Genomic DNA, 21,197 nt, shown 5'->3' on the forward strand with positions numbered 1-21,197 from the left:
TTATAGACACTAGCTAGATTTTTCACTTTAAAACTTTTCTGTGTAGATACATTTGTATTTTCCAGGCTTTTAGGGATTTATATTTCCCATGATGTGTTCTTCTAGCACCTACATTTCTTTAATTGTAAGAATTTGTTTAAGTAGAACACCAAAAAACCTGAACACCCCCAAACAATTAAATGCCAGTAGATGGTATACAACCAAGAAATCATTACCCACAAACAAGAACATGTAACTGCCCTGTCAGACCTCAATTGTGTAGATTAGTGGGATAGCTAAGTTATTTTCCACTAATTGTGCAGGGACATATTTTTGATGCAGATTGACAAATTTACATATAGTAACCCCCAAATCTTCATAATAAGCTATTTACCCCATCAATACTTCTCAAATCAAAGCAGTTCTGCAGGAGACATCATCTGCATGCCCAGATAAGTCATTATACACTCTTAATAGTGCAAAAATATCAGACAATCTCTAAAGAGAAGGAAGAGCTAGTTCCTGAGTTCTTGACTTAGTCGTCAGTCCTTGCTTCATTTTTCTGACTAGAATTAAGTGGTGCGTTCAGAATGTAACCGGATACTTTCTTCGCTGTGTTGTAACATGAAAATTCTTTGGGTGAAGCTGTGTCACTGGTTTACAATTCAGGGCACTTGAAGTTCTGTGCTAGTGAGTGGGTCACCGCTAACAACAGAAACGACGGGGTTGCTCCGTTTGCTCCAGTTTTGGAAAACGCTCTACAGAGCTGAAGGTGCATCTCTGCTGGTTGGAATTTCTGTCTTGTTACTCACACATACTGCTCTGTATCATTTGATATTTTCCTTTTGTAAAATCGGCACCATTTGATGAAAAGGGAGCTTCATCTCACCAGCTGGTGTATCGTCTGGCTTACATGGTCTGCTCCCCGTGATGTCAAAGGCAGTTTTACCTTTGGCTTCATGGGAACAGGAGTAGTTCCATATATTATGGGCCCATCTGAACAAGACCTTTGTCTGCCTTTGTGTATTGTAGCTGATCGTGCTGAGGTCTGAACCAGGGTTTTAACACGAGGTTGTAAAACCATCTGTTTTCTTTGGATTTTCCAACGTGCTCAGTGCTGGCGTAGCTCTGCTCCCACTTAACTGAAAGGGAGCTAAATATTGACTTAAATGAGAGGCGAGTTAGATTAACACTGGACTTTAGAAATGCCTCAGTTTCCCCACCTGTAAGACAAGGATAGTAATACTTCCCCACCTCACACGGCTATTATGCAGCTTCATTAAGACAGGTCTGTATAAAGCCTTGAAGACATCAAGTGCCAAGTATTATTACTCTTAGTGGTTACTATTTATTGGGTTATTAGACAGACCCTTCCACTAAGCATGGTAAGTTCTATTAATGCAAAGAGGGACAATTCAGTCTTGTCACTACAGACTGAGGCCTGATCCTGCGCTGGTTGAAGTCAATAGCAAAACTTCAGTTGACTTCAATGGGAACACAAACAAAGCTCTGAATGGATATTGACGGACTAACTCTACTTTTTCCCACATGACTGAAGAAAAGCAAAAATCTCGCTAGTTCTCTGTCCTTTGTGTGTGTGTGTGTGTGTGTGTGTGTGTGTGTGTGTGTGTGTGTGTGTGTGAGAGAGAGAGAGAGAGAGAAGAGGTGGGATTGGTAGAGGGAAAAGGCAGGGAGTCAGTAACAATTCATGGGGAGGTGGCAGAGCTAGCAGCTGCATGCCTTTGCACCTCAGGTAGCCGGCTGAGGACACCCACATGCTGGCAGGAGGTTGGAGGATATGCTTGATCAGCCTTGTGGGTGGAGAAGATATCCTGGATTAGTTAGCACTGGCAAGGACTGGGGTGAGACAAATCAGATTAGAACAGAAGGATAATAGCTCCCCTTTCACACAGCTTCAGAGCATTTTCCTTTGCTTAAATGAAGAGATCCGCCCAGCACAAAACCTTGGATGGGGAAACTGAAGCCTGGAGACATGCCCCAAGTTCGCCTGTTCTCAGTTCCCCACACTGTCTAGTGCTCTATGCCCGTAGCATTTACCACGTGCCCCATTCTCAGCACTGAGTGCCTATGACATGCACCAAGCCAGTCTTATTCTCAGTTCCCTCTGGTCTCAGTGTTGTGTGTTCACTTCAGGAAGTTCCTAATGAGAAAAGACTCTGGAGCTGCCCTTTCTCCCACACCATGACACCTTGGAGGGTCACAGGCATGATCTAAAAATACATTATGCCAAGCATAACACTGGCAGCTAGGCCTGCAGCTGCCCCATACACCAACCCATGCTTTCTCCTGTGGTCCTCCCAAGACAGGAGGTGATTGTGAGTGTGGGATCCCCATCCTTCAAGCCTTGGAAGGATCCTCAGCACCAAACCAGCCAGAATTGTCTCCTGAATTCTAAGCAAGCCACTGTAGGCTGGGGAGGACCCTGAAGAGGCCAAATAGCCTACACATGGGGAAACCAAGGCACAGCAAGATACAATGAGTGGGCAAGGTCACCCAAGGAGTCAGGAATAGAATCCAGGACATCTTGAATCCCAGTCCAGCGTAACCAACCACAAAACCAGCCTTCAATTTAAATGTTCACAGTTGTGGGAAATTATGCGAGGAGGCAGGGTCAGACAGTGAGGGAGGCCAGACAATTATTTAATGACCGTGGACGTTGAGATTCAACAAGTTAAAGCTGAATAACAAGTAAAATATAAATTGTCCACATCACATGTCAAAATATACAAAGTAAAAATCCTTAAATCAAACTCTAAGATGTTCTCAAGCAGCATTTTTCTTCATTGCCTATCTGTACATTTTGATTATCATCAATGGAAATATTTTTCATCTGTTTGGGTGTGTACAGTGAAATCAATGTTTACTAACATTTACCTCTAAAAATCTGATCCATCCAAGCCTAAATATCATTAATTCCAATCCACATGGGTTTATGGAAAATAGAGTCTGTCAGACTAACTTGATATTTTTTGGAGATTACTAGTTGGGTTGCTAAGGGTAATAGTGTTGATGTAATATACTTAGCAGTTCTGTATGGTATTTGTCTTGGTGCCGCATGACATTCTGATTAAAAAACTGGAATGATACAAAATTAACATGGCACACATTAAATGGATTAAAAACTGGCTAACTGACTGGGTCCAAAATGTAATTGTAAATGAGGAAACATAATCGAGCCAGGTGTTTTTCTAGTGAAGTCCAGCAGAGATCTGTTCTTGGCCCTATGCATGTTAACTTTTTTATCAATGACCTGGAAGACACCATAAAACCACTACCCATAATGTTTACAGATGACATAAATAATGAGGGAGTGGTAAATAAGGAAGAGGATAAGTCGCTGATACAGATTGATCTGAACTGCTTGGTAAGACGGATCCAAGGCAACAAGATGCATTTAAATATAACTAAATGCAAACCTATACATCTAGGAACAAAGCATGTAGGCCATACTTACAGGATGGAAGACTCTGTCCTGGGAAGCAGTGACTGATTTTTGGGGGGAGTGGAGGGGGGGGGGTCATGGTGGACAGTCAGCTGAACATGAACTCCCAGTCCAATGCTGTGGCCAAAAGGGTTAATGAGATTCTTGGCTGTCTGAAAAGGGGAATCTCAAGTAGCAATAGGGAAATTAAGTTACCTCTGTATTTGGCACTGGTGCGCCTGCTGTTGGAACACTGTGTCCTGTTCTGGAGTTCACGCTTCAAGGAGACATAGCTTCTTGGTAATACAAATCATAGACCTTTGTGCTAGGCGCTGTACAGACACAAAATAAAAAGCCGGTCCCTGCCCTAAAGAACTTGTACCTACGTTGCCATTGCAGCTCTGTATCTGGCTCACAGCTGCGCTGGTTCATTGTGCCATCCATGGGCCACCATTCTAAATCCTTCCCGAATCACCTTGTAGCTGCCTGTCTTGCCATGGAGCCAGCCAACTGCCACTTCCTTTTCTGATGCCGAATGACATTTTCTATCTCCTCACTTTCATGATTCAGCATTTCAGATGTAAACAGTTCACAGCACTCAAATGGAAATAATGCCAGATTTGTGTGGGATGCAGGTAAATATAGGTCCAGAGAGAGGAACGTCCCTTGTAATATGGGCTTCTATGCATCCTCCTCAAGAAGTGCTATGTTAGTCTGCTATTTCTTTTTAGTCAATGCCAACTTCCCCTAAATAACCCTGGCTGACAAGCTGTAGTCTGACACTCTAGTATTCAATTGCTGAATTTCATGGGTGGGGAAAAATAAATGAATGTTGCTTCATGATTTGCCTTGGCACTGCAGTATTGAGATCCCTAAGGGAGCCTGCACACTGGAAATTCAGAGATTAATTAAATCTTCATTTTAATCCTTCCCAATAAATGGAATCATTTCTGTGAGCTCCAGCTGGGACTGGACTTAGCTCTCTACCCTCCTACCTACAGCTGCAATGTGCGCCCAGAGGTAAGGCTGCAAGATTGTTCACTACGGGGACTTCGCATTGGACCGATCTTCTAGTTTCTGAATGTGTTTGGAATTGGAGAAAGCAATTCTTTAAAATATTCCAAGTGACAACTGCGAAATTGCACTTAGATCTGGGGATTGAGTGAAAGAATACACAACGATTGCCCTTTCTAGGGTGATGGAGTCAACATTGGAAGCGGCTCCAGAAACTCAAGTCCTGTCACCTCTACTGTAAATACATCACTTTGCACATTTATATCAGAGCAAGGAAAGTGCAGCCCTTCATTATTCGGAGAACTGTGTTCTGCAGATGAAAAGGAAGGGCCATAAAATAAAACGACAGCATGACTGAAAAATGTCACCCTCTATGTGCAGGGCTAAAATGGAATATTCTGGGTTTATATAAAACAGCACAGGGATATTTCTAGGTTGTAAATCTTAGATTGGGTGGGACGCTCAATTCTCAGGCAAAAGAGCCAAACAAGGATAGGCCCCAAATATAACCTCCTTTTTATACCTGTTAAAAAACATCTAAGTATCTCAAAACAAATGTTTAGTCATTCCTCTTAATAAAAATCAGTGCCAGCAGACCAACTGAACTTATGATAAATCCTACAACAACTAATGAGTGGGGGGGCATAGCTCAGTGGTTTGAGCATTGGCCTGCTAAACCCAGGATTGTGAATTCAATCCTTGAGGGGGCCATTTAGGGTCTGGGGCAAAAATTGGGGATTGGTCCTGCTTTGAGCAGCGGGTTGGTCTAGATGACCTCCTGAGGTCCCTTCCAACCCTCATATTCTATGATTCTATGAGTGGTTATTCATGTTGAAAAGAGAAATGAAAGCTAAAAAAGCAGATTCCAGTTTCTAAGACCTTCCAGGTAGTTATAAATAAAGAGATGCTGAGGTCAAAGCTTTGCTAAACTATTTAAATATTTATAGCAAAATAGACTTCATTCTAGGGCCGTTGAGACCTAAAGCTGCATCTACTCTCCTTTTGAGATCTTTAGTTGTAACTTTCAGTTCTTCTATCAGATGGGAACTGTGCACCAGATGAGAGTACACAGTATTCCAGGCTTGCTGAGACATTAAAGATGACAAGGAAGGGGGAAAAATTGGTTCTCTCCTTTTTACTTTGTTTATGATTTATACAGAAGGCTCAAAAAGTTTTCTTTAACCCCCACCCTCAAATGAGGCAAGTCGAATCTGATCTCCCCTGACTTTGCTGGGGTAGCCTTTGGAGACAATAGATTTAGCATGGGAGGCAGATGTGAGTGTGAAATTTCTTGACCTTAATCAAAGAGACAGGAGTGTTGGATTCTTAAAGACATATTTTCTCCTGTGTTTCTTAGACATTTGTGTTAAGTAGGTTTTAACAACAACAAAAGTGTTTGAAATGGCCTGAAGAAAAATAATTTCTCTCCGTTAAGCAGGTTGCACACTCACAATATCCTTGATGCCAGCAGCCTCGTGGTTCTCCACAGATGATTTCAGGAAAAACAGGGTCAAGATGACCTGAATTTCTCAGGTAAAAATGAACAGGAAAAATGCTTTGAAAAAAGAAATTTTTCTGGCCACCGTCTCACTTCATAAAGAAGCGAAAAGAGCACACATCCAATTATTTTCTTTATGCATCACCTTTACATTACATTCAGTACAAGTCAACAATGGAAGCTTATAAAAACAAAGGGCAGGTCTGCACTACAGTTTAAGTTGAGCTACTTTATGTTGCTCTGGGATGTGAAACAGACTCCCCCGCCCCCAACCACGAGCAACGCAAGCTACTGCGACGAAAGTGCTGTCCACATTGGTGCTTTGTCATCAGGAGATGCTCTCCTGCCAACGCAGCTTCTGCCTCTCATGGAAGTGGAGTAATTATGCCAATGGGCAAGCACCTTCCCATCGGCAGAAAGAGTCTTCACCAGATGTACTGTAGCGGTGCAGATGCACCGAAGTAGTGCTTCTAGTGTAGACCTGCCCAAAGACTCAAAATGGTGAGGGGAAGGCGCAACAGTAAACGTGTCTGACAGGCATATTCTGAAGGTATCCATGAGTTAGCTGAAGCTGCAATACAAAGAGGTGTGAATTAAAAGAATGGGCCAGAGCCCACCTCTCTCATCCACACACACACAAACACAGCGTAGGACAAGTCTTTCTTTTGTTATGTTAGTGGCTCCAGCACCCTTACACTCATCAGGCAGTTTCAACATTTCCTTTTTGTTTGTTTGTTCAGTAAACATGTTAATCACTGTACATACTGCTGATTCACCTGACAGGGCTTTCCTTTCCAATGCCAGATCTATTTCACAGGGACCTAGTTTCTAAACAAGGCCACAGGGATACGTGGCTTATTAATCAGCAAGGACACAAATAGCTCTTACTTGCTTTGCAGCTAAATCAAGCATATGGTACATTAACATGCACCTACAATCTTCATTTCCAGCATATTCACTCATCCTTGGTGCATTCCTAACTGCCTTAGTTTCTGTCACTCAGGAAAAAGAAAAAAGAAACAAAGTAGCTGCAATAGAAAGCTCATGCTTTTGTTGCATGCAGAATGTGGATGCAGCTTATTTAGTACATACCAAAAAAACAAAACAAAACCCCAATCTAATTAAAAGAACATTATTAAGGTTACAAAGTCAAGCACTCAAAAATTATGTGCATGCATTGTGATGATGGGCCAGATGCTCAGCTGGTATAAATTGCCATAGCGCTGTTGATGTAAATGGCACCACTCCAGTTTACATCCATCAAAGATCTGGTGCAGATGTTTTAATTACAGGATCATACACTGTTGTTTCCACAGAACCTCTGCCTGGTTAAGTGCACAAGCTGGAGGATACTCAGAGAATGAATCAGGGCTGTGCAATGAAACTAAAAATAAAAGTGTACTGGGCAGTTTTAACACAGAGATGGCTATGATGTGTTGCAGTTATAAGATGCCAATCTCTGCTGTACCGGGGTGGCAGTGAAACCTCAGTGAAAACAAATGTAAAAGAAAGCCATGTGTACGGCCTGGGGAGATCCCTGCCAGTTTCCCGAGTAACCAGAGAAAAGATACAATTAAAAAAAAAATCCCAATTTTTACTTTGAACCCAGTGCATTCTGGGACCGGACTCAGGCTGTTTACAGAAATGACCCCTTCTAGATTATGGGACTGAATGATGGGGAATAAAGTGGTTGAAAATTACAGCGAGGTTGGAGGTATAGTTTGGAAAGGATGATAAACTGAATTATTATTGTTAAGAACTGGGATTAGGGAACATCATGGGCTGAGCTGTGGCCTTATTTGACTTTAGAGAATTAAGAGTTGATCTTTCTCTGTGATTCAGCATTGTTGTTACTGCATGTGTGTCAACTAGCAGAATTATATCTGCACACGACCCAGTGCGTTCCAAGGGAGAAGAGCTTGATCTGTAACTGGAACTCTGCAAGTCAAACTGACTTTCAGCTATAAGGTGCAGAGTTCCTTGTGGATACTGGGTTTTGATAACAAAGCTTATCTGAGCCCTGCCAGGAAAAATGATAAGCTCTGAAATAGGTTACAAATGAGCAGCAGAGAGTTTAATTAATTATGAAAAAATTAAAGCTCTGTTCTTTTAGTTTGGCTTCCTTAGCGCCCATCCCAGTTTAAATAGAAGCAGTTTGCTCATTAACTGGGTACAGGTGTGACCGCACCATTCAGCCCCACCTATAATCTGATGCACTTTAGTTCACTTTCAGAGCCACACCCAGTACAGGTGCACAAATTAGTCACTGCCGTGCAGTGCAAATGCTTTTTGTTTGTGGTTTTCCATTCAAGCATATTGTTTTGGGTGTTCTTTGCACTTGTAATGGCAAAGGAAAACAAACCTGTGTCAGAATTGCATTAGGTCAGCTCAGGCTCCCATTCAGCTCAAATGGAACTGACAAACAGGCTTAAATGTAACTGGAATCCAAAGCTGAATAAGACTGTTGTCTGGTTCCAGAAACTAAATCCGAAGGCCTAATGTGGAGGGCAGATTATCCCACATCTATCTACTGTGGGGCCATCTGGTGCTAGCCACTATCAGAGGCTGCATACGGGACTAAATAGACCCTGGTTCTGAGCAAGTATGGTAACGCCTGTCTGCTACTAAACAAGGACAGAAGGAGGGCCTGTTAATTAGGCTGTGACACCATTCATGCTTAGGAAACGTCTTTATATAACTTGATATTTCCTGCTCTCCCAGATTTTTTTAATTACATTTTATTGCAGCTCTAATTATTTATTTATTTATTTGGTCAGGGGTAACATCAAACATGCGGGAAGAGTGACGTATGCAGATCTTAGACTACAGCCTCATGGGAGAGAAACCACCATGATAAGCTACCATTAACTGGCTCTTCCTCTTTTGTTTCCAAAGGAGGAGAAAATAAATCAGTGTGCCAGTGTAGGCAGAAGAAAATATCTGGGATTTTCTTACTGAGAACACATGCACCACCATTTCAGTAACAGCCTCTACAGAAGCCTATCATTCTCAGATAGTTAATTGAACCAAATCCCATTGGAGTCGGTCACTTTTCCAAATTCTTGACAGTTTAATTTATCCCCTCTAATTACTGTAAGCAATTAGTGCACATTAGAGACTAATTGCTCGCAATTTTCAATTTTGTAATAACCAATAACCACATTTTAAGTCTCTGGTTAAGCTTTATTGGCTTATCTCACTTTTGTACAAATGTAAAATAACCAACAATACAGCCATGACTGAGGATTTATTTTTGAATGGATAGCAGGGAGTTTAACGCTGCACTTTATGCACCAAGATCAGAATAGAGTGGTGAAGACACGGAGTGGCATTCAGGAGAGCTGGGTTTAGTTCCTGGTTCTGTCACAGACTTCCTGTGTAACCTCAGTACCCTCACGCCCTTCAGGGAATGGTGGGAGTTTGGAGTCAAATTCCCATAAATCCCTCGGTTCCTTCCCTATTTTTCATGCCATTTTCGAGCTCACTGCCAGAAACATGGAAGCAGCACAGAGCAGCAATGCTCTCGTTCATTTGAAGGGCAGGGCAGGTGAATCTTTTGTACTGATGAGCCTAGCATTCAGACACAGGGTACTGAGGAGCAGAGACAGATTACCGATTTGTGGGGCCCTGGGCCAGAGCAACTGGGGCCCCTCCCCACTCCTTCCGCCTGCAGTCTCTTCCCACCCCTGTTCCTGCTAGGGAAATGGGGTTGGGGCGCGGGGGCTTGCCCCGCTCTGCCCGCCTGGCACTCCTGCCAGGGAGCAGGGAAGCCCCCGCACCCGCTACCTGCCAGGAGTGCTGGGTAGGTGGAGTGGATCGGGGCCCCTGGGCACAGGCCTCATTGGCCCACTGGCTTATCTGCCACTGCTGAGGATGAGTGGGCAGTGAATAAAACTGACCAGACAGCTACTGCAGGTATTCACTGACTGGTTGCACATGGTTGTTTTGGGCCTGTGCCCAACCAAGCACCAAGTGGTAGGGCTGGATCATGATGCAAAGCTGAGATGACTAGCAGTGTCTTCAGAGCCCTCAGTGGGAGGGCACGTTCCTCAAGTCTTGTGCTGAGCTCTCCACCCAGCCCTGCAGCACACAGGCACCAGCATGATGAGAATTGCCCTCACGCGTGGTGACTGCCATCTGAAAGCTTGCAACTCCAGTTTGCTATTGCATGGCGGGCAATTAGTCCGGTGTGTTGGGAAATCTCCAGTGAGGGCAGTGTCAGCTCACCCCACTTACCACACACTGGGACAGTCCCAGTTTTCCACAATGGCTTAAAGTGGGCTAAAATCAAACAAGTTTAAACACGCTTGTTGCTAAAGCATAGCTGGTGCTAGTAGTTTTCCTAACTACTGTAGAGAGAGATTTTTCCCTCCAGACCGTGCTAACCAAACTGTTCAATAGAAAACCCTGTAACAGATATTGCAACCACATGCACTATCTTTGGGGACCATTGTATTAAATTTATGAATGTTTTACATAAGACTGTTCTGCCCCATGGGAGAGGGTTACCATAGCTCCTCCAAGAACTAAAAACAGTAGGGGAGAGGTGATTAAGATGAGTCACTAAGACTGTAAACAACTCCAGCGATACATCGCCCCTGGTGGTTTGCATCTACTCTTTCAAACTAGGTTTTCCAGAGACCAAAAGACGAAGAACTTGGGGTAGATAAAGACTGCAGTAGTTAATGGTGTCTAGAAATTTTAGCTGTGTATCCCTTCCTGAGGTGACATACACCCAGTCAATATGAGGATAGACCTGACTGGGCACTCCTGGAGTGGACCACAGAGGGGGAACACAGGGGACAACTCCCGCCACCTAGACTAAAACATAGTTTATTAATATGGTTATAGCATGGTTTGCAAGGAACCAGACCAGAACCATGCAGCTGATAATGTGGTTTTAATCTGGGTGGCCAGGGCCTTATTGGCCTTACTGCTGCTAGGCTTGGGAACCAGTCCAGCTCTTATGCAAGAGGATGCACCTTAACTGTCATCAGGTGGAGGTCTTGTTTCTTCTGGGGGTTGTTAAATAAAATGGCACAAGCAACTGTTGCTCCTGGACCAATATGGCCTCCCACGTGTGGCAGGAAAAGTAAGGTCTTGTCAAAAGTTGTACCACTTCAGCTGGACTAACATAATGAAACCAGTACACCCCCCTTAGTATGGCAGCAGTTTAACCAGTATAAATGGGCTTATGGCAGTATAGCTTATATACCCATATAAAGAAGGGAATAAGCTAGAGCAATATAACTGCACCCACACTGGGGGTTGTATCAATATAACTATTTTAGTTAAAACGGTCACACCCCCTAGCTGATATAGTTATGCTGCAGTGATCCCCAAACTTTTCAGGGTTGCGCATTCCCCGCCCTGCCCCAGCCCTGTACCCCTGTCCGTGTCTCCCCCAGGGGCTGAGGCTGGGGGCGTGAGTGGAACTGCAGCCAGTCCACAGTGGGGGACAGCTGCCAGGCCCACTGCTGGGTGGGCTGGGAACAGAGCTGTGGCCAGGCCGCGGTGGGGGTCGGCAGCTGGGCCCCCAGCAGGTGCGAAGCTGCGCTGAGTCTGGGACGGGGCCAGGTGTGGGGCTGGGGACACACCCAGGGGTGGGGCTGGAGCAGAACTGTGGGTGGGGTGGGGCTGGGTGGTGCTTCCTCTCCTCCCCCGAGGGGGGCCTGGCCCAGACCCACCATGCCCCCCTATAGGGCCTCACCTCACACTTTTGGAACCTCTGTTTATACTGGTACAAAAACCGTATGTAGACCAGCCCTAAGATGCCCACCTAGGCCTGTTATTTTGTTTGAAGCCTCTGTGGGCATGTCTGCATTACAACGGGGAGTGAGTCTCCCAGCCCAGATAGACAGATTCACACTAGCAGGTCTTGAGCTAGCGTGTGAAAAATAGTGCTGCGGATGTTCCAACTTGGACTCCGAAGCCTAGGGGGTCAGGTGAGCTTGGGAGTTGAAGCTTCTGCTTGAGCTTGACCATCCCCACTGCTATTTTTAGCGCGCTAGCTCAAGCTCTGCTAGTGTAAGTCAGTCTATCCAGACAGGGAGACTCAGTCCCAGCTGCAGTGTAAACATGCACAGGGCCTACTGCAGATACCCTCACATTGCTCACACAATCTTTGTCTACGTAAGGAAAAATACCCATTGCTGACAATTGATGTCAGCAATGGGTGTGGGGTGCCGAACACAGTGTAGCTTAGCGTGACCAAAGAAAAACTCTATTCCAGTTTAATCACATTTTTTTACGCTTCGTGCTGGGCTCTACCATTGCTTCCCCTCACCCCCCAGTTAATTTGTCCACAGAAACCAATAAATCGCTTCCGACTGGTCCAAAAAATATGTTTGTTGACCTTTAGGGCGTGCCACGGACGCAGCTATTTGTACAAAGCATTTACGTGGGTGGTGATGCAGTTAAAAAGGTGAGTTTTTAAAATGTGTTAACACTCCTGTGTAAACAAGGTCATTTGTTTTTTAACATATATTAGCTGTTACAGGTCAAACCTAGGTTCCCCTCTCCCCCCCAGAGTTGGTCCCCTATCAGCTAACCGGTGTTAAAAAAAGAAAAATTACCTTGTCTAAAATGTGTTAGCACCCCTGTGGGTAGACAAGGTAATTTTTTTTTAAAACACCTTTTTAGCTGATAGGGGACCAACTCTGGGGGGAGAAGGGAACCGGGGAACCTAGGTTGGACCTGTAACAGCTAATATATGTTAAAAAACAAATTACCTTGTCTACACACAGGGGTGTTAACATATTTTAAAGACACAGCTTTGTACCTAGTGTGGTGGATATCACCTTAGGGTGAGGATTTTATTAAGTTCTTTTGCTGGGTTTTTGGCCAAGTCTCGTAACTGCCTTTGTGTCAATTTGTTAATAGCCATTTTGTTAGTCAGCTAAGGCATTTCAGTTTTGTACGTGTGCTCAAGGAAGCATGAGAAGCTCATTTTGTAAATCCCCAAAATAAGTTTAAATACATAATGCTGTAATCTTAAGCTTAGAGTGTTAATTTAGTTGATTGTGCATTTGTTAGGTATGATTTGATATGGGAATAGGTTTCTTTTGTTGCTCCCTGCACCTCTGGTAGATGACAAAAGTGGCTCTTCATCAGCTATTACTTAAAGATCACTGTTTTATACCAGGACATTTTTCCAATACACTATTCCTTATTTCATGTTCAATAGCACACAGAGGCGCCAATCAGGATTGGAGCCCCCATGTACTAGGCATTGTACAGACATATGTGAACACACAGCCCCAAATTGGCTTTCAAAGTGCTTCACAGAGGCCAATGGGATAAGGATGGTATGGTCCCCATTTTCAGGCTGGACAAAGGGTGACACCCCGAGGTTAAGGTCTAGTCTACAAATTTAGATCTACCTCGCTCCATTGCTCAGGGCTGTGTGAAAGTTTGCACCCTGAGCACTGTAGTTAGGTTGAACTAACCCCCATGTAGATGCTGCCAGGTTGACATAAGAATTCTTCCATCAGCCTAGCTGCCACCTTTTAGAGAGGAGGATTAACTAAATCGACAGAACGCCCTCCCTGACCCCATCTGTGTAGGAAATATCTATACTCCGGCACTACAGTACCATAGCTGTGCCACTGTAGCATAAACATACCTTTAGTATTTGCCCACAGCAAAGGAGCAAGACAATGGCAGTGAAGGGAACAGAGCATACGTCTCCTGCTTACACATACAGTGCAGGCCAGCCAGGAGCAGTGAAACCTTCTTAAAAGTGTGTGGGGGCCACCAGTGCTTGAACCATGGCCCTGCCCCAACATCAACCCTTCTCCCTGAGCCCCTGCCCTCACACCGCCCTTTCCCCCAAGCCCCCACCCCCATACCACACCTACTTCCCAAGCCCCCACCCTCACACCGCCCGGTCCCCCAAACCCCTCCCCCCCGGCTCTCAGCACTTTTAAAAGTGGTGAGGCCATGGCCCCCTGACCCCTCCTGTTCCAGCACCCTTGAGGCCAACCTCTAGCAGAATCATACCTTGGAACATACACATTTAACATAGCAGGGATGTTTCAACAAGAGCTTCTCAGTGATTTGTCTGATTTCATTGTAAATTGCCTGTGTACAATTATTACATCAGCTTTACGAGGATTAATAGCCTCAGTACCAACTAAGCTAGGAAACTACCAGTCGTTGTGAAGGGTTGCTGAATGTGTATGCATATTGCTAGATAATAAATTAAACAAACATTTTGTCCCAAACAGAAGGACTCAGAATGTGCAATATGGTGAGTAATTAGGCAAAAAGCAGCTCTGCCTATTACACAGGAATTTAAGAATGTCCCTGAAGACTCCAAAGGGGGCCTGGACAGAGTAACTTTACCCAGCAAGTTGAGTATTGTTTCTAATAAAGCTTTCTTTAATGCTCCAGGAATTGGGGCCCTCAGCTTGTGTACATCTGCCAGGGCCTGCATCCCAAAGGGATGCATGTCCACCAGTGTTGCCTCTTTCTCAGAAAGGCTGCAACATTTCCCCCTCCTGAAGATGGAGCCGTAGTGCTGAAGCACTGTGGTGCAAGCGGCGAGCATTCTGGGTTGCTTCTTTCCCAGAGTGCTCTCTGCTTTCCTCAAAAGGACAACAGAGAATATTTCAGCCAGGGAACAGGTATTTTAAAAGTATGCCATATAGAGCCTACATAGGGTGACCAGGTGTCCGGTTTTCGACCAGGACACCTGGTTGAAAAGGAATCCTCGCAGCGGGGCTGCCAGGCTCCCTGCTAGCCTCCATACTGCATGGCTCCTGGGAAGCAGCGGCATGTCCCCCCATCTAGCTCCTATGCACAGGGGCAGTTAGGGGGCTCCACACGCTGCCCCTGCCCCAAGCTCCACCCCCACAGCTCCCATTGGCCAGGAACCACAGACAGTGGGAGCCGGGGGCTCCAGCGGATGGGGCAGCATGCAGAGCCACCTGGCCGTGCCTCCACATAGGGACTGGAGCGAGGACATGCTGCTGCTTCCCAGGAGCTGCTTGAGGTAAGCATGGCCCGGAGCCTGCACTCCTGACCCCCTCCCATGTCCCAAACCCTTGCCCCAGCCCTGATCTCCCTCCCGCCCTTCAAACCCCTCGATCCCAGCCCAGAGCACCCTCCTGCACCCAAACCCCTCATCCCCACCCCCACCCCAGAGCCCACACTCCCAGCCGGAGCACCTGCACCCAACCCCTGCCCCAGCCTGGAGCCCTCTCCCGCACTCTGAACCCCTAATTCCTGGCCCGACCCAGAGCCCACACCCCCAGCAAGAGCCCTCACACCCCCCAGCCCCCTGCCCTAGACCAGAGTCCCCTTCTGCACCCCAAACTCCAGTCCAGTGAAAGTGCGTGAGGGTGGGTGAGAGTGAGCAATGGAGGGAGGGCGGATGGAGCAAGCAGTGGGTGGGGCCTCAGAGAAGGGGCAGGGCATGGGCAGGACCGCAGGGCAGGGGTGTTTGGTTTTGTGCTATTAGAAAGTTGGCAACCCGAAGACCACATTGGCTGGCTATCAAGTGGATCTGAGGATGGATAGAGATGGACTTTCCATGCTGATTCTTTTAGATCTGTCGGGTGCCTTTGACACAATGGAGGATAAAGAGGTTTTGGCCAACTTGGAGAGCCTAGGGAAGTAGATGGAGGTGTTATGGAGTGAGCCCATTCCTTTATTTCTCAGACATCCCAGAAGACAGCAACAGCTAATTACTCATGTGTAGGGTGTACCATGGTTCCCTTCTATGACTGTGGATAACAGAGCTGCTGGGGTGGGGGGTTGCAGTGCTTTCATTATATAGATAAACCCATCTCTATAGGCCAGATCTTCAAGTGCATCATAGCAGCTTTAAGCCACCTATACACCCTCCCTCAACCATGTTGAGCCAAGCTACACCAGCCCTGATCTCTGGCGTAAAGTAAAACAGCTGCCCGCTGTTCCCCAGGGCTAGGCTGGCAGTCAAGGTTCATTCAAGCAGAGATGCTTTGGCAACATCCCCTTTCCCCAGCCACACACACTTCTTTGCTGAGGCCACTGCGGGTGTCATGGGCGCCACTATGGTAATTCTGTGCTCCTGTATGATTTCCTTATATAGAAGGAATTATTCCCTGGCCAGATGAGTCAGGTTTTAGGCAGCTTTGCATCACCAGAGCATTGCAGCTGCCTTAACTGGGCTCAGGGTCTGGCCCTCTATTTCTAGCTCATCTGACACGGCCAGTGCAGGAAATATGGCCAGTTGAAATGTTCTCTGACTAGTTACTTTCAATTTTACATTGATACAAAAACAATAGACTAAAGCTTGCCCAGTATCCAGCAGGGGCTGAGGCTTGAGTGAGAACTAGCGCGTGGAGACTCGTTCCGAATAAGACTGAGGTGGGGCTTTGAAGCTGGGGGAGACGACACAAAGAAATGCCAGAGATGAGATCAGTTTCCTTGACTGGGGTTGGCTGAGTAACTTGTTACTCACATGAGGCCTGGTGTGTTCTCCAGCTGCTTCTTCATGTCCTGTTAGCAGCAGCTGCTAAGAGTCTGTTTGATCCGTGTGATTTTCTTTTGGGGGCTACCCAGGCCTTTTCCTCTGGAGGTTAGATTAGTTGTGTGCACCGCAGAGGGCTACACCTGAAATCTATTTGGAAATTGCAACTGAATGCAGTTGCTTCTTGTACCAAGGGGCATTTCAAATTGGGAGCCTATTACCCCTATGCGCCATGCCCTGCATTGGCTACAAATTGATTTCCAGGTGAAGTTTAAGGTGAGTTTGGCCTAAATGATTTAGGTCCTGACAACCTTGTGATACCAGGTCAGCTGTAATCAGTTGAGATGCCAAGCTAACAGCCAATGGCTTTTAAATGGGAAGGGCTTGGTGTGACATATCTCCTCCCCGCCTCCCTTCATCTGACAGAATTGGTGACCTTCAAAGAAAGCTGCAGGCCTCACCTATTTTCCCAGATTTTTCGGGGGGGAGACCGGGTTAGGTGCTAACTTGGGGTTTGGAATGCAGAGCAATTTGGAGTGTATTTGTGGTGCATGTGGCAGTACATAATGCCCTGCCTAGGTCATTTCCTAGGTTTAAATAAATAGTTTAATAGCCCAACATGCCAAATAAACTTCACACATGCATTTTTGAAACATCCCCTTCAGGTTTGTAAAAACATTTGCCTGAGGCTGCAGCCGCCATCTGTTCTGCTCATTTGAAATTTTGCAGTCTCCTAGCGAGAGCTCTCAAAAAGTGTCTCTCAACCCAAATTGCATACCAGCCTCTGTACAGCAGCTCTATTATCCAGATAAATTCAGGTGTGGACCCAGGCCATGATGCACTGAACCACATCCAGGAGCCCAGGTGAGGGTTAGCAAGATGGCTGTGTTATATTTCCTTTGAACAGCACACCGCAGGGGTTATATGCATGCTGCACAGCGACAAGTCAGATGAAGTTTACAAAAATACCTCTACGGGTACCTCTGTGTAATAGGAGCTAAGTCAAAATATATCAGCTCCAGCTGCTGACAGGAAGGGCTATGAAATGAAACACGTTGCAAGTTGGCAGCAAGAGGCTTAGGCCTCATTTACACTTAAAAATTAGATCGACCTAGCTACGTTGCTCAGGGCTGTGAAAAAATTCCAAGCCTTGCGTGCCGTAGTTAGGTTGACCTATCCCCGGTGTGGATGCGGCTAGGCTGATGGAAGAATTCTTCCCTCCACATAGTGACTGCTTCTTGGAGAGGCAGATTAACGACATCTATGGGAAAAAACCCTTCTGTCAACATAGGAAGCATAAACCTTACAGTGCTACATAGGCACAGTTCCAGTGCAGTAACTGTACTGCTGTAATATAGACAGACCGTTAAATAATCTTAGTGCACAGTTGCATGGTCTCTATATACCACAAACCTTAGGAATCTATTACTTGTAAAGAGACAAGGTGGGTGAGGTAATAGCTTTATTGGACCAACTTCTACACTGCTACAGCTACACTGCATACAATGCTTGTAAAGGCAGCAGGCCAAATTCTGTTCTCGGAAGCCTGAATGTAAAATTTAAACCGACTCAAGTCAGTGGAGCTACTCTGCATTTTCACTGCTTTAACAGAGAACAGAATTTGGCTGGAGGTGTCTTAGGGTATTAAGTTCCATTAAAATAATTCCATTATTTTCAAAGGTAGGTTTAAAAGAAATTGAAAGAGGTTTTTAACTGCAGTAATTAGTGCTGTCAAGTGACAACTTAAAATCCATTCAGCCTCTACTGACAGACGTAATGATATGCAAAGAAACCCATAACTGTCATGGGACTCATTGCTAATCAAAACACCCACACAAGAAAGAGCCATATTTAGAAGCAATCTCGATGTGGATACTGGTGGGGGTTTTGCTGGAAGTATCATTTCCCCTCCGCCAGCTTTTGAGCAATATCAATGGTTACCTCACCAGTGCAGCACTGAAGGAGTTAAACTGATTCCTCACCAGATTGAGTAACCTACTGAATTCTCTAGACTCTTTCCAGGAGGATCACAAATACTGAAGTAAACAGATTTTTGTGCAATAGAGAAACCAGGCCAAATTCTGACCTCAGCTGCATCCAGGCATCAGACTTCAGTGGAGTTTCAGGAGGTAAACAAGGCAGTAGGATAATTCCTGGCAAAGGGCCCCGGTGGCCAAAAATACACTCACAGCACAGCAATAATTTGTGTAACACTAAGCACAGTTTCAGCTCAACAGCAGCCACAATGGACGTTCCCACACCTACTCTAGCAGTATTGCCAACCCCAAACATTACTACATCATGAGTCAGACCCCTCCCCCGCCAAATCACAGGATTGCCTTAAAAATCATGAGCTTATAAAAATACAATTTTTAATTGCCTTCTGGTTTTGAACCTTTAGAGTTCACATTTTCCAGCTTTTCTGTTCTTTGCAGCCATGAGTGCTAGGCACTTTCACTATATATATAAAATACACATCTGAGATTCTCACATATTCACATGATTCCAGGAGCTGGGACAACCAGAAAACCCCCAGATATCACAAGAGTTGGCAACGTGGTATGTGAACCACAAAACTACAGCAATTCGTCTGTCCACAGAGCTTGATGCTCACAAATAGGCAGGCTGACCCAGTAACATCACAGCTAGCTCCAGGCAGAGAACTGTGGCCTGGTCATTTGGGAATTGCTCACTTACGGTCAGTCCAGTGCACTCCAAAGGAATGTACTAAGCCATATGTGTTGTAATAGAGTCAGACGGGCTTCTCAGTGGGAACTAACAACTTTGTGCTTAGTTAAACCATCTAAACAATGTGTTTACTCTGAAGCCTAATGCCCCATTAGAGGTCAGTACTGTTAACTATTTCACTGCTGATTATTTTGGTAGGCACATGAAGCTCCAATGCTTATCTAGTGTGGTTGGACCCTGGGGTGGATATTGGGAATATACCCTATCAGTTTAAAGAATAACCCATTGTTGTCAGTACTGGTACTTCCTGTGCCAGCCTCTCTCCCCCTGACGCTCAGTGCCTGAGCTGACTGAATTACTCACCCCCCTGTCTAGGAAAGTGCAGGGAGGGGAAAGAAACTGGTGGCTGTCTACCCTATCCCTTCTAGAGGAAAAAGGAAGTGGGGCCAAACTGTTTGTCACCTGAGTGCCTCCTCTAGAAGTGTATTACCAGCACTCCCTATTTCACTCAAATTTTAGTCCTGAGTCACAGGCCTCACTGAGTTGCCTTTGTCTGGGGGACCCGGAGCCGCTCTTTCAGCTTTTCTGCAGAACACAGAACCTGCCTGTCCTCCTCCTCCCAGCTCTCACTGCCCCTCTCCCTGTTCCCTTATCCTGTACCTCCTTGCAGCACCTGCAGCACACAGGGAACAGCAGCAAGTGAGAGAGGCCGCAGGCCCCACCAGCAACAGCAGTGGGCACTGCCACCATGGGCTCCGGGGCTGGAGCGCCCACGGGGAAAAATTAGTGGGTGCTCTGCACCCACCGGCAGCCAAGCTCCCCTCTCCGCCCCCCCACCCCACCTCACCTCTGCCTCCTCCCGAGTGCACCGCATCCCCGCTTCTCCGCCTACCTCCCAAGGCTTGAGGCCGCAAAACAGCTGTTTCACAGCATAACAAGCTCCAGAAGGAAGGGAGAGGAGGGGGGAGGAGCGGGAACATGGCACACTCAGGGGAGGAGGTGGGGAAGAGGCAGGGCTGGGGGGGGGATTTGGGGAAGGGGTTGGAATGAGGGTGGGGCAGGGGCAGGATGGGTAGAGCAGGGCTGGGGACAGAGGGGGGTCGAGCACCCACCGGCGTCAGCAGAAGTCAGTGCCTAGGGCTGCTACGAAAGGAGGCGGGTGCAGGGAAGTCATAGTATCTGGAGGAGAGAGCAAACACAAAGGGAGGGCTTGGTGTAGAGACAGGAAGGAAGTACAGTGCAGTGTGCAAGGACCTGAGACAGATTGGAGATAGGGCGGGGCAGGAGGGGTGGGCACACAAAGGAGAAAGAGGTGGGGAAGGTAGGCCAGGATCTCAGTGTGAGGAGGGTTGAGGAGATGCCAACTGAAGATACCAGGGGACATGCTGGCTTTGCTCCCAAACTCAGATTAACTGGCTCTAGCTGCAGTTCATTTACTGAAAGAGTGAAATTAATTCACCGGAAAAGAAGGCAAAGGGTTTTTCCACCCCCCCCAGGCATTGTTAGTGAGTGATCCCAGCCTCTCTCATTTCATTCTAACACACCCTAAAGAAACCATTATTATTCTGTCAAAAGAGTCTTTAAATATTGCCTCACGTCCTGCATGCGACAGTATTGCCATGTACTGATCCTGTCCTGACAATCCCCACACACAACCATCAGCCTGGCAAGCAGAACATACTCTTAGACAGAACGGGTGTCTTCTCCCAAGAGTAATATATACTGTGCATCTCCCCCGGTCCTCTTTCCCTCTCCTCCAGGTTTCATTGCAGCCTGTGTATCAGTGCAAAAGATACATGAGGCTTGAATCGGATTCTCATTCATGCCCATGTAATTTAAAGGCAACTTCCATTCAGGTCAGTAGAGTTGTACCTTTGAACAAGTGATGGGAAATCAGAATTGGGCCTGTGGTTTGGACTGGAGCATATCCCTGAGTTTGGGAGGTTTTTAAGCTGAGGGTGCTGTGTTGGTCTGGTTAGTTCAGCCATCGCTATTTCGATTAGCTGAAATCATAAGCCTGTACTTGCCCAAAAATATAATTACATTCCCCCCCCCCCCCCCCCGTTATGTAATGGCTTTGTTTTAGATTCCTAGTAATGCTATGTTGATGGCAGAGAGCC

This window comes from Chelonia mydas, chromosome 1 (assembly GCF_015237465.2).
Source record: "Chelonia mydas isolate rCheMyd1 chromosome 1, rCheMyd1.pri.v2, whole genome shotgun sequence".
NCBI lineage: Eukaryota > Metazoa > Chordata > Testudines > Cheloniidae > Chelonia > Chelonia mydas.